Source organism: Salmo salar, chromosome 01, assembly GCF_965601325.2.
Source record: "Salmo salar chromosome 01, fSalSal1, whole genome shotgun sequence".
Lineage (NCBI taxonomy): Eukaryota > Metazoa > Chordata > Actinopteri > Salmoniformes > Salmonidae > Salmo > Salmo salar.
This window is the reverse complement of record NC_138291.1, coordinates 19,190,300-19,205,046: the sequence shown is the minus strand read 5'-3', so window position 1 is coordinate 19,205,046 and position 14,747 is coordinate 19,190,300. Positions and strand designations below refer to the sequence as shown.

Below are 14,747 nucleotides of genomic sequence, written 5' to 3'. Positions count from 1 at the left end.
ATGTTTTGGCGGAAGAGAGGAGAGCAACAGAGCGAGAGAAAGGAGAGTGAACAAGAGAGAAAAAGGGACATTGAAATAGAGAGATAAAGAAACTATCAGGAAGCTAAGCAAACAACAAATAAATACTGATAAAAAAATATAGATTTTATATTTGAGTGACAGGTCAAAATATTATTCGATTTTTTTCTCTTTATTTGGTAGGGTGAAACCTCCCTCTGTGTTCAGCTCAGTTCAAAGCCAGAAGGCCGCTGTGTTAAAATCACCGATAAATAGATATCTAATCATCAGCATATCAAAACACTTTCATATCTCCGTGCAACAACAAAGGTCTAACCAGCCCCCTGATACTCAGCCTGACGCGTCTCAGTTTAACACACGTCAGATATAAAGCACCAACAATCTCCATCAATAGACAAAAAGACGCCGTTTCTCACTTCGACATCATATATTCAACACCTCCGTCTACCTGCCTTTTACTAAAGGTTACCCCTCCGAGGGGTACACAAAACAAACAGATTACCCACTTTCATACCCTCCTTTTTTCCTCTGCTCTCTCTGTCATTTTCTCTTCATCTCTGTCTTTTTTCTGGGCTTGCTGAAGCGAGGCGTGGTGAAATCAACAGGAGACCAGTAGTGGTGTGTGTGTGTGTGTGTGGTGATGTTGGTGGACCACTCTGCCATGACAAGGTGTCATTAGAACAGGACCACTGATTCACTGTTCTGACAGCTGCTAGGACAAACATGCAATCATCGCATAAGAGGGAGTCACCGAGGGGGGCCACAATACACCTACCACTCTCTATCTCTGTTTACACGTCTCTCCTCTCCTCTGCTTGTTTCTTTCTCTATATTTTTCCCCACTGTTTTCGTTTTTCTCTCTCCTTTTGTCTTAATCTTGTTCCATATTTCTATAGGTAGAAATAATTTCATCAGAGCCATGCATTGTGTCTCCTCTCCACACAGATAACAAAGTCCAATAAGCAAAAAAATCAATCTTGATAGGGCCAACGCTGGGAAATAAACACAGGCAACGCATTTACATTTTTATAGTTACATGAATAGGATGATGTCATCACAATACTCAATTACTTTTTTCTCCTTCTTTCCGCTACCATCCTGATTCTGCTGTTTCTTTAGCTGCACTGAACCACAGTCAGTTTGTTAGCTCTGAACATCAATTGAAGGGAGAAGTTTGCTCTTCTGAAGAATTATGGGTAAGAAACACTGGCTTCCTGTTCTGGTGAATTATGTGTAAATGGCCTCTGGTTCCTCGCTGGGCCTGGTGTGTTTGTGTGTGTGTGTGTTTGTGTACGTGTATGTGTGCCTGCGTGCGTGTGGATGTGCGTATGTGTGTGTGTGTATACTGGTGGGTGGATGATTACAGTTGTTTCTGTCGGAGGAGGATTAATACATAATAAAAGGAGAGCCAGCGGATGTAAATCGTCTCCCGGCAAGGCAGGAAGATCAATTGTTATAACATTACAGGCTGGGAAAGTAGTCATTCACTCTATCGGCTGCAGAATAAACCCACTGATTACATGCAATCAATGTGATAATGGCAAAAACACATTTGGCCAATGGGCCGCACGGCCGTAAAGCCGTCTCTTCGAGGCTCACGCTACACTAGACAAGCTAACAGAGGGGACAGAAATAAATGCGACCTATACTGTTAAAGCGCTAGGTAGGACAGGCTAGCAGAGGGGACGGTAATGATTGTGACACATGTCGGAGGCCTGTGGTTCCTAACCTGTTTTAGATCAAACAAGGATTACCACCAGGGTACAACTCCAGCTGTGGCCATTTATATAACACTATTGATTTACCATTATGTTATTTATATAAATGCATTCTGTCCCTTCCTAGCTATTTCACTTCCACTACATCCAGTTTTCATAAGAAATGAAATTGTATTTGATTTCTAACCAAATAACACTCCTGGAATCATTGTTAGTTCTGAAAATACATAATATGAAATTATTATGATTTATCTGTAACAAATATCAATAAATATATCAATTATTTTGGTATCACATTCCTATAATTAATATACCTACTACAACACAAATGTCAATGTGAATGATAGATGTGGTGTAGTTATTTCAGCTGAGGTGATGTTGTTGAACAGGTGTGTGTGTGTGTGTGTGTGTGTGTGTGTGTGTGTGTGTGTGTGTGTGTGTGTGTGTGTGTGTGTGTGTGTGTGTGTGTGTGTGTGTGTGTGTGTGTAATGGGACCAGATATGAGAGAAGCATGGTCTTGTTCACTGAAGACAGGCCTGTCAAGGTGGGCCGATCCTCAAAATATATGGCTCTGTCTGTGTGTGTCTGTGTGTATCTGTGTGTGTGTGTGTGTGTATCTGTGTGTGTGTTCTGTTTTAACCCTGTAACCACGAAGAATTAATCGCTCAAAAATCAACTTTCATCCAATGAAGTCAAATCCCGAAGTGAAACTATGAGGTTGAAGAGAGAGAGACCAGAGCTGTAAGAGCAGCCCTTACCCACTCAACACAACACCATACAAGACAATATGAAACTCAACAATGAAAAATAAAGGACAAAAGAATGATTGATCACTATTCTCTCAGTTCTGTCTGTATAGAAAACAACATTTTCCTTTATTGAAACACTCAATGAAAATTGCTTTGCTTGTAGACTTGGTCTGGTGTGTGAGTGGATAAGCAGTGTTATCTGGGAGCGTTAGGGGTGCAGAGACCCCTCAAAACATTCACTGACACGCACACACACCCTCGCTGACACGCACACTGTGGCTGACACACACACACCCTGGCTGACACACACTGTCGTGCCGGGATGGGTTCAGGGTAAATAAGCTTGGCTGTTTTTCAATAAGCAGCAATACTCCTAAACTACATGACCTGAACTACATGCTGTCAGAGCGAAAGCGTTCATCTGTTTAACACACACACACACACACACGCTCAAATAAGGATGAACCAGACGTGGGATCAAATGAAATTGCTGAAAAAACTTGTCCGGATTAAAAAACACATCTTATTAAACAAATGATAAAAGAGGATTTTACTCTCAGAAATATGACAGGGTTATGAGAAGTGAAATAGGAGGATAGGATGGAGGGAGAGGGACAGAGGGGTAGAGAAGAGAGGGGTAGAAAAGAGAGGGGGGAGGGAAAGGTGAGAGTGCAGGCAGTAAGATGGCTTTGGTTATGTCTGTCGTTGGGTTGTTGGAGCGGTGTGGAGTTGGGGCGGTGGGGCAATGGGGCGACGGGGCGGCGGGGTGGGGCGTTGGGGCAGCAGGGCGTTGGGGCGGCAGGGCGGCGGGGCGGTGGGGCGGTTGTTTGGGGTGAGAAGTAGAGCGGAGCGGGCCCAGGCCGGCAGCCTCTTTAACCAGATCAGATTGGGGAAATTGGCTGTCAGGACAGGATTGTCGTGATTTATACCCGTCTATCAAGAAGAGAGGAAACGGTGCAAGCTGCTCCCGCTAGCCCCCGTCTCCCTCCCTCCCTCCCCCTTCCCCTCCCCCTTCCCCTCGCTACGCTTGCAAAGCATCTTACACCCTTAACGCCACCATCTGCTACCAAATCTAATTCACATTCCACCATAATCAGGTTTACCCTGTAATGCCCACTCTGTCTGTCTGTCTGTCTGTCTGTCTGTCTGTCTGTCTGTCTGTCTGTCTGTCTGTCTGTCTGTCTGTCTGTCTGTCTGTCTGTCTGTCTGTCTGTCTGTCTGTCTGTCTGTCTGTCTGTCTGTCTGTCTGTCTGTCTGTCTGTCTGTCTGTCTGTCTGTCTGTCTGTCTGTCTACCTTTACTCTATCCCTTCCACTTCCTACCTCTCTCAATTTCTCCTTCTCTCTCTTTCTTTTACACTATCTGTCTTCATAAATGCATGTATTTCTCACTGTCCGTGGTATGTGTGTTTATGTGAATGTGACTGTCCATAACTACACATTTGCCATTGTTATACTAAATACATTTATCCCACACAGCAGAGTATAGAGGCGGTAAAGAGGTCAATGGAACACGACCCAAACAATGGAATTGCAATGGAAACACATGGTGGAAAGATCCCATAGACGGAGTAAAGGAGTCAATGGAAACGTGTAGGGGAAAGATCCCATAAACGGAGTAAAGGAGTCAACGTGTAGGGGAAAGATCCCATAGACGGAGTAAAGGAGTCAACGCGTAGGGGAAAGATCCCATAGATGGAGTAAAGGAGTCAACGCGCAGGGGAAAGATCCCATAGACGGAGTAAAGGAGTCAACGCGCAGGGGAAAGATCCCATAGATGGAGTAAAGGAGTCAACGCGTAGGGGAAAGATCCCATAGACGGAGTAAAGGAGTCAACGCGTAGGGGAAAGATCCCATAGACGGAGTAAAGGAGTCAACGCGCAGGGGAAAGATCCCATAGACGGAGTAAAGGAGTCAACGCGTAGGGGAAAGATCCCATAGACAGAGTAAAGGAGTCAACGCGTAGGGGAAAGATCCCATAGATGGAGTAAAGGAGTCAACGCGTAGGGGAAAGATCCCATAGACGGAGTAAAGGAGTCAACGCGTAGGGGAAAGATCCCATAGACGGAGTAAAGGAGTCAACGCGTAGGGGAAAGATCCCATAGACGGAGTAAAGGAGTCAACGCGTAGGGGAAAGATCCCATAGACGGAGTAAAGGAGTCAACGCGTAGGGGAAAGATCCCATAGACGGAGTAAAGGAGTCAACGCGCAGGGGAAAGATCCCATAGACGGAGTAAAGGAGTCAACGTGTAGGGGAAAGATCCCATAGACGGAGTAAAGGAGTCAACGCGCAGGGGAAAGATCCCATAGACGGAGTAAAGGAGTCAACGTGTAGGGGAAAGATCCCATAGACGGAGTAAAGGAGTCAACACATGGTGGAAAGATCCCATAGACGGAGTAAAGGAGTCAACGCGTAGGGGAAAGATCCCATAGACGGAGTAAAGGAGTCAACGCGCAGGGGAAAGATCCCATAGACGGAGTAAAGGAGTCAACGTGTAGGGGAAAGATCCCATAGACGGAGTAAAGGAGTCAATGGAAACGTGTAGGGGAAAGATCCCATAGACGGAGTAAAGGAGTCAACACATGGTGGAAAGATCCCATAGACGGAGTAAAGGAGTCAACGCGTAGGGGAAAGATCCCATAGATGGAGTAAAGGAGTCAACGCGTAGGGGAAAGATCCCATAGACGGAGTAAAGGAGTCAACACATGGTGGAAAGATCCCATAGACGGAGTAAAGGAGTCAACGCGTAGGGGAAAGATCCCATAGATGGAGTAAAGGAGTCAACGCGTAGGGGAAAGATCCCATAGACGGAGTAAAGGAGTCAACGCGTAGGGGAAAGATCCCATAGACGGAGTAAAGGAGTCAACGCGTAGGGGAAAGATCCCATAGATGGAGTAAAGGAGTCAACGCGTAGGGGAAAGATCCCATAGACGGAGTAAAGGAGTCAACGCGTAGGGGAAAGATCCCATAGACGGAGTAAAGGAGTCAACGCGTAGGGGAAAGATCCCATAGACGGAGTAAAGGAGTCAACGCGTAGGGGAAAGATCCCATAGACGGAGTAAAGGAGTCAACGCTTATGGGAAAGATCCCATAGACGGAGTAAAGGAGTCAACGCGCAGGGGAAAGATTCCATAGACGGAGTAAAGGAGTCAACGCGCAGGGGAAAGATCCCATAGACGGAGTAAAGGAGTCAACGCGTAGGGGAAAGATCCCATAGACGGAGTAAAGGAGTCAACGCGTAGGGGAAAGATCCCATAGACGGAGTAAAGGAGTCAACGCGTAGGGGAAAGATCCCATAGACGGAGTAAAGGAGTCAACGCGTAGGGGAAAGATCCCATAGACGGAGTAAAGGAGTCAATGGAAACGTGTAGGGGAAAGATCCCATAGACGGAGTAAAGGAGTCAATGGAAACGTGTAGGGGAAAGATCCCATAGACGGAGTAAAGGAGTCAACGCGCAGGGGAAAGATCCCATAGACGGAGTAAAGGAGTCAACGCGCAGGGGAAAGATCCCATAGACGGAGTAAAGGAGTCAATGGAAACGCGTAGGGGAAAGATCCCATAGACGGAGTAAAGGAGTCAACGCGCAGGGGAAAGATCCCATAGATGGAGTAAAGGAGTCAATGGAAACGTGTAGGGGAAAGATCCCATAGACGGAGTAAAGGAGTCAATGGAAACGTGTAGGGGAAAGATCCCATAGACGGAGTAAAGGAGTCAACGCGCAGGGGAAAGATCCCATAGACGGAGTAAAGGAGTCAACGCGTAGGGGAAAGATCCCATAGACGGAGTAAAGGAGTCAACGCGTAGGGGAAAGATCCCATAGACGGAGTAAAGGAGTCAACGCGTAGGGGAAAGATCCCATAGACGGAGTAAAGGAGTCAACGTGTAGGGGAAAGATCCCATAGACGGAGTAAAGGACTCTGGAAATGCAGACTTTCCATTGACCAGATTGGCGCACATTCAACAAATTTGATCTAAGAAAGTGGACACTCTTCAAATCCGTCATGATTTGTGTATATTATTATTATCATTGTAACAGGCCCATAATGTGGTTACTTAAGAAATCCTCTTAAGGATTAGCCCCTTTTTTTTCAGTTTTCTCCTAAAATGACATACCCAAATCTAACTGACTGTAGATCAGGCCCTGATGCAAGGATATGAATATTCTTGGTACCGTTTGAAAGGAAATACTTTGACGTTTATGGAAATTTGAAAGGAATGTAGTAGAATATAACACAATAGATCTGGTAAAAGATAATATAAAGAAAAAACCAACTGTTCTTTTATATTTTTTGGTACCATCATCTTTGAAATGCAAAAGAAAGGCCATAATGTATTATTACAACCCTGGTACAATTTAGATTTTGGCCACTAGATGGCATCAGTGTATGTGCAAAGTTTTAGATTCATCCATTGACCCATTGCATTTCTGTTAAAACATTTGTATCAAGACTGCCCAAATGTGCCTAATTTGTTTATTAATAACTTTTCATGTTCAAAATTGTGCACTCTCCACAAACAATAGCATAGTATTCTTTCACTGTAATAGCTACTGTAAATTGGACAGTGCAGTTAGATTAACAAGAATTTAAGCTTTCTGCCAATATCAGAGATGTCTATGTCCTGGGAAATGTTCTTGCTACTTACAACCTCATGCTAATCGCATTAGCCTACGTTAGCTCAACCCTCCTGTGGAAGGGACACCAATCCTGAAGAAGTATATCCGAATTGGATATATTTAGCTGTTTTCGCTGCATAACATGTAGAAGTTGTCCCTTTTCTGGTTTAGAAGTGACTGCTAAATGCTAACTCCTGTTTGTATAAGCTGGTTAGCATAGCTAGCATACAGAAATCGTTGATGGTAGTCAAAGTCATTTTTAGCTGTAATGCAGTTGATTCGTAACAATGACATGAACATATGTTCGGGTTGACATCCATACAAGCATGTTAACCTCAACATGGTGTGAAATACATGAGCCTCCTAGGTTTTGTACTGAAGTCAATGTACCCAGAGGAGGACAGAAGCTAGCTCTCCTCTGGGTTCACCATGGTGCTTTAATGTTTCACAATTTTTTTTAAATGACATTCACTGAGGAGGATGGTCCTCCCCTTCCTCCTCTGAGGAGCCTCCACTGATGTCAGTCTCAATACATGTTCATGTCATCGTCACCAATAAACTACATTGCAGTTAAAAAATGACTTGGACTACCACCACAGATTTCAGAAAGGCTAGTTATGTTACCAGTTCCTACGAACGGGAGGTAGCATTTAGCAGTCAGTCACTTCTTCTAAGCCTGAAAAGTAAAAACTTCTAAATGATATGCAGTGAAAACAACGTCCCATCAGCTTTTTCTTAAAGAGTAACACACACTACAGTTAAAAAAACAAGAGTCCACCCTTTTTCCAATAGGTGAAGGGGGGTAAAGATGTATGAGGAGAGGTGAGGTAGAATGGGGGGACTCGGATGTGACAAGACGTGTGGTGAGGCGACGGTGAAGATGACAGGAGAACAGGTGACAGAGGGTAAGAAGTGGTGAGGATGGGTGAAGATGGGTGAGGAGAGGTGAGGAGGGTTGAGACTGACAGAGATGTATAGCTCTCTCTCTGTTCTTTCCTGATGAGCATTCTGCTTTGCTAATCCTACGCCGTAAACCCACAATCCAATCCCGATTGTCGCCCCCCCCCCCCCCCCCCACACACACGCACACACACAGTCACACACACCCCGAGCCACAAATCTGTTTGCGGCCCATCTGTGTTAAGGCCATCTAGTTTATTAGAGATGGATGAATTTACAGTAACGAGCCATTCCCATGACAAATAATCCTTTTCAACCATTTGATGGTATAAATAAAAGGTGGCCTCAAGAGGGGACTAAGCTTAATCAGTGGTGTGTGTGTGTGTGTGTGTGTGTGTGTGTGTGTGTGTGTGTGTGTGTGTGTGTGTGTGTGTGTGTGTGTGTGTGTGTGTGTGTGTGTGTGTGTGTGTGTGCGTGTGTGTGTGTGTGTGTGTGGGGGGGTGTGTGTGTGTGTGTGTGTGTGGGGGTGTGTGGAAGGGCTGTGGAACTAACACTGAGGAAGGAGACACCACCAGAGAAAGTTTCTCTCCATCTAAACACCATATTATCTCATCTCATCTGTCTCTCTCTGTATCTCATTCCTTACCTTGTTACCCTCCCCTCTCAGTCGTCCGTCTAAACCTATCTATCCCTCCGTTAAATGCCATACCTTTATCTGTCTGTTACTAAGGGTGTGTCTTCCTATAGTGTGCGTGTGTATCATCCTGCTGGCTTGTCTCTGTGTGTTGGTGTAAGAACAACAGCCCTAGCCTGTGTACCAGTGCCATAACTGCATGTATACGTGTCTGTCTGTCTGTCTGTCTGTCTGTCTGTCTGTCTGTCTGTCTGTCTGTCTGTCTGTCTGTCTGTCTGTCTGTCTGTCTGTCTGTCTGTCTGTCTGTCTGTCTGTCTGTCTTGTCTGTCTGTCTGTCTGTCTGTCTGTCTGTCTGTCTGTCTGTCTGTCTGTCTCAGCTCTCTCATGTGAAACACACACACACACATACACACACACACACACACACACACACACACACACACACACACACACACACACACACACACACACACACACACACACACACACACACACACACACACACACACACACACACACACAGCGGCCGTCTCCATGTGCCAGTAACATGCTTGTCTGTGATTGGTTTAGGGTCTGTGTGACAGCGGCATGCCAATTGTCTCTAACAGGTTTGACCCAGACTAAGTCCAATTGGCCTAAGACTGAGCCCTGAGCCACAGTCAAACAAACACACCCCCTTTAAAGGGCTTTGCCTAAACCAAACAGTATCCAGTCAATATCCAGTCAAAACCCAGTCAATATCCAGTCAATATCCAGTCAATACCCAGTCAATATCCAGTCAATATCCAATCAAAACCCAGTCAATATCCAGTCAATACCCAGTCAATATCCAGTCAATATCCAGTCAATATCCAGTCAATACCCAGTCAATATCCAATCAAAACCCAGTCAATATCCAGTCAATATCCAGTCAATATCCAGTCAATATCCAGTCAATATCCAGTCAATACCCAGTCAATATCCAGTCAATATCCAGTCAATATCCAGTCAATATCCAATCAAAACCCAGTCAATATCCAGTCAATATCCAGTCAATACCCAGTCAATATCCAGTCAATACCCAGTCAATATCCAATCAATACCCAGTCAATATCCAATCAAAACCCAGTCAATATCCAGTCAATATCCAGTCAATATCCAGTCAATATCCAGTCAATACCCAGTCAATATCCAGTCAATATCCAGTCAATATCCAGTCAATATCCAGTCAATACCCAGTCAATATCCAGTCAATACCCAGTCAATATCCAGTCAATACCCAGTCAATATCCAATCAATACACAGTCAATACCCAGTCAATATCATACACCTAGGCTTTTTTCAGTCAGGTAAAACATTCTGAATGTAAAACACGATTTCCTATTCTACATGACACACAATAATATTTGTTCTACATTCTACATTTTATCTGAAAGTTCTGTTGCAGCCTCCTGAACAGGCCCCAGGCCAAATATCTACTGTACACCAGGCATTATATAGGGCAGGTTAAATATGCCAGAGGGAATACGCCAGAGGGAATACGCCAGAGGGAATATGCCAGGCCAGACATGTTGTAAGAAATGTCCTGAGGTGGTTAGGGAGGGCTGGGTAGCAATGATGTTCGGCCACGGCTCTGCCTGAAACTCAAAGCCCAAGGGATAGGGAAAGTAGCAAGGTTCACACACACACACACACACACACACACACACACACACACACACACACACACAGCACGAGCTATGTTTTAACATGAAACAAAAAGGTTCGCTTACACTCTTAAAAATAGACAGAGTTGACAATGAAGGGCCTGATGGGTACCATGACCAGTCACACATTCATGTGACAGTGACACACCTTTACAGGAGTCCTCAAGAAGACACAGGAAATGAAGTCACTAAGATATTTTCCATTTTCGTTAATTAGTGGAGTGACGAGAAAGATCAGATCCATGAAATGGATGATATTTCAAATGTAAACGTGTGAGTAATCGCTGCAGAATGTTTCTTTTGTACATTACTTGATTTCAGAACTCACACACAATCCTAATCAACTCCCAAACCATGTAAAAGCACAGAATACAAAAAATGTTTACTAAAATATAAATACAAACACACACACACATACACACAAACACACACACACTGAGGCCCTATCAGTGTGGGAGATGTGTGTGTGTGTGTGTAGCGTGGCGGGCTACCTGGTCACATCTGGCTGTATTTTTACAGCAGGCAGTAAATCCAGCTAAAAGTCAGTGACTCATGATGCCACTGATGATCTGCATACATCTACATTTAATCTGCCAAGCACTAACACCATACATCTACATTTAATCTGCCAAACACTAACACCGTACATCTACATTTAATCTGCCAAGCACTAACACCATACATCTACATTTAATCTGCCAAGCACTAACACCGTACATCTACATTTAATCTGCCAAGCACTAACACCATACATCTACATTTAATCTGCCAAGCACTAACACCGTACATCTACATTTAATCTGCCAAGCACTAACACCATACATCTACATTTAATCTGCCAAACACTAACACCATACATCTACATTTAATCTGCCAAGCACTAACACCATACATCTACATTTAATCTGCCAAACACTAACACCATACATCTACATTTAATCTGCCAAGCACTAACACCATACATCTACATTTAATCTGCCAAACACTAACACCGTACATCTACATTTAATCTGCCAAGCACTAACACCGTACATCTACATTTAATCTGCCAAGCACTAACACTGTACATCTACATTTAATCTGCCAAGCACTAACACCATACATCTACATTTAATCTGCCAAACACTAACACCGTACATCTACATTTAATCTGCCAAGCACTAACACCGTACATCTACATTTAATCTGCCAAGCACTAACACTGTACATCTACATTTAATCTGCCAAGCACTAACACCATACCTCTACATTTAATCTGCCAAGCACTAACACCATACCTCTACATTTAATCTGCCAAACACTAACACCATACATCTACATTTAATCTGCCAAACACTAACACCATACATCTACATTTAATCTGCCAAGCACTAACACCATACATCTACATTTAATCTGCCAAGCACTAACACCGTACATCTGGAGGACAAGCCCTTTCTATCCCCCCCCATCCCAGTCACATACACATACATGCGCTGTCACACACAAAAACATGCTGGAAGCATGCAGTCACACACATTTGAGTTAAAATCTGTATTAATATCTTTACTTCTACCTCTATACTCAATCTACCCACGTCTTTCATCTCTCCCTCTTTCACCTCTTTCCCTTCATCTCTCTCTCTCTCTCTCTCCCTGATCTGTCTCTTCATATAGTGTGGCAGGTTGAATAATTCAGGCATCTGTCTGACCGACCCAGAGTGTCCTGAGCTTGGCAGAGCTTTCCTCTCTACCTCTCTACCTCTTTCCTCTCTCTCTACCTCTATCCCATCTCTCTACCTCTCTCTACCTCTATCCTCTATCCCCCTCTCTCTACCTTTATCCCTCTCTACCTCTATCCCCCTCTCTCTACCTCTATCCCCCTCTCTCTACCTCTATCCCCTCTCTCTACCTTTATCCCTCTCTACCTCTATCCCCCTCTCTCTACCTCTATCCCCCTCTCTCTACCTGTATCCCTCTCTACCTCTATCCCCCTCTCTCTACCTCTATAACTCTCTACCTCTTTCCCCCTCTCTCTACCTCTTTCCCCCTCTCTCTACCTCTATCCCCCTATCTCTACCTCTATCCCCCTCTCTCTACCTCTATCCCCTCTCACCAACTCTACCCCTCTCTCTACCTCTATCCCCCTCTCTCTACCTCTATCCCCTCTCACCAACTCTACCCCTCTCTCTACCTCTATCCCCTTCTCTCTACCTCTATCCCCCTCTCTCTACCTCTATCCCCCTCTCTCTACCTCTATCCTCCTCTCTCTACCTCTATCCCCCTCTCTCTACCTCTATCCCCCTCTCTCTACCTCTATCCCCCTCTCACCAACTCTACCCCTCTCTCTACCTCTATCCCCCTCTCTCTACCTCTATCCTCCTCCTCTTGTCTATCTGTTTCTCTTCTGTATCAGTCTCTGCTCCACCTCTCCATACAAACCCAATATCCTTTTTCATTGTACCTCTTTCTACGTTCTTTATGCTCTTTTTTTACTGTTATACACACACTATTTCTCTGTTTTGAATTCTCGCCTTCTTTCTCAGTCTCCCTTCCTCTTTCTCCATGGTCACTAACATGTTCATTGAAGCAGTCAGCAAAGGAAACAGGCCCAAACAGTAACCGTTATCACATTATAAACACAACCACAATCCAACCATAAGATAAACACAACCACAATTCAACACATTTTAAATACACCCACAGCCAATTACTAAACACTAAAACAACCCCTAAATTACAAAGTATACCATCACTGCTGAAACAACACAGAGACATTTTTAATGAACCTTCAGACGTAAGCCAAACCAAAGCATTTAAAAACATTACAGCGGTGAACAAGCAACAAACATGTTTTCAGATGCACACTGCCACCAGGGAAACAAAACAACACAAAACAACAAAGCAACCACTTGTAATAGCCTTGTTAAAACCAAGCATAGAGTTTAATTGTTATAATTAATTGGTATTAGATTTAAGGTGACTGAATTGCTCCTGAATTGTTATGTCGTTGATGCATTTCTTTTGAAGGAATATTTTTTTAAAGTACAAGTGAAATAGGTTGGTTTACTTTTAAGTTTGGACCAATAAGGTAGTTTGTTAAGCTGAGGCCAATGGGAGAGTTGACCAGGTTAACAGGAGGCCTGGGAAAGAGACGTTGAAGAACGAGGGAGAGACGTTGAAAAAAGGATGGAGAGAAAGAGAAAGAAAAACTATAAAAGAAGACGATAAAAGTAACAAAAAAAAACATATCTACCAAGTTTTGAAGGGAAATATTGATTTGATGTTATAAGAGAGTAATTATTATTTTGTTAAGAAATACTTAGTAGAGATTGAAGCTACCGTCTCATCGTGGAGGTATTTGACAGCCTCGAGGTTAGCCTAGCGTCGTGGAGGTATTTGACAGCCTCGAGGTTAGCCTAGCGTCGTGGAGGTATTTGACAGCCTCGATGTTAGCCTAGCGTCGTGGAGGTATTTGACAGCCTCGAGGTTAGCCTAGCGTCATGGAGGTATTTGACAGCCTCGATGTTAGCCTAGCGTCGTGCGAGAACTGAAGAGAATTGCTTGTGGAAGATTAACGAGTTCATGTTTCCATGGGATATCTGTTGCTGCTAAGGAGTACTGTCTACATTGATAGCTGTGCATCTTGTGAGTACACCTGCACGGAACTGCTATACTTCGCTGAGGAAATATCTAGGAGTCGTGAGTAACCACAACGGTGGGGTGCTTCGGGACTTTATGTGCGTCGTCATTTTTTGGGGGGAGCTCCGACGCGCGCCAACGGGGTTAACCAAGCTTGCAAGTCATTTGAACATGGGTTGTGAAAAATCATTGGGGTTTATTATTTGTATTTCTTTTGATGTGGCACATTGAAAATGTGATAATATACATCTTTAACCTTATGTCTGTTGCGTTGGTGGAGTCATTTACTGTTTCAGTTTCATTTATTGCATGGGTTATTATATATCCTTATATAATAACAAAAATCTCTAATCATTCTATCTGAAGTGAATCCCCTAGTTTGTCATCATCCTAGCGAGTTTACAATAGGGATTTTCATTGGAGATGTGCTTCTCACCTAACATCCCATGCTGTTGAGATATTCTAAGTAAGGTAATATCGTGAGAGTCACATTTGAGCCTGGTGAGAGGGTTACATACTAAACAGCAGCCAGCCCAGTAACCATTGTACACAACAACTAGCTAGCTACCCATTCAAGTGTCAACGCAACTTAGTGTCAGCTATTGTGTGTACTCCGACTAACCTCATCACAGACCTGGGGAGCATTCATGTGGGGGAAATGTACTGAACATTTTAAAACATTCTAAAACGTTGTTCCCTTCTGAACGCAGCCCGGACCCTTTATCACCGTAATCTAAACCTACAGAAGGATTATAGTAGTAGTGGGAGCTGTACTGTGGCACACTGGATGAATGGTAAATTATGGAGA

At 43.9% G+C, this 14,747-nt stretch overlaps 1 protein-coding gene across 4 annotated transcripts in view; it reads right to left on the bottom strand.

The window, feature by feature from the left end:
- Positions 1-14,747, bottom strand: part of LOC106570958 (estrogen-related receptor gamma) — a 264,686-nt gene that overhangs the window by 107,083 nt on the left and 142,856 nt on the right. The window lies entirely within an intron of this gene.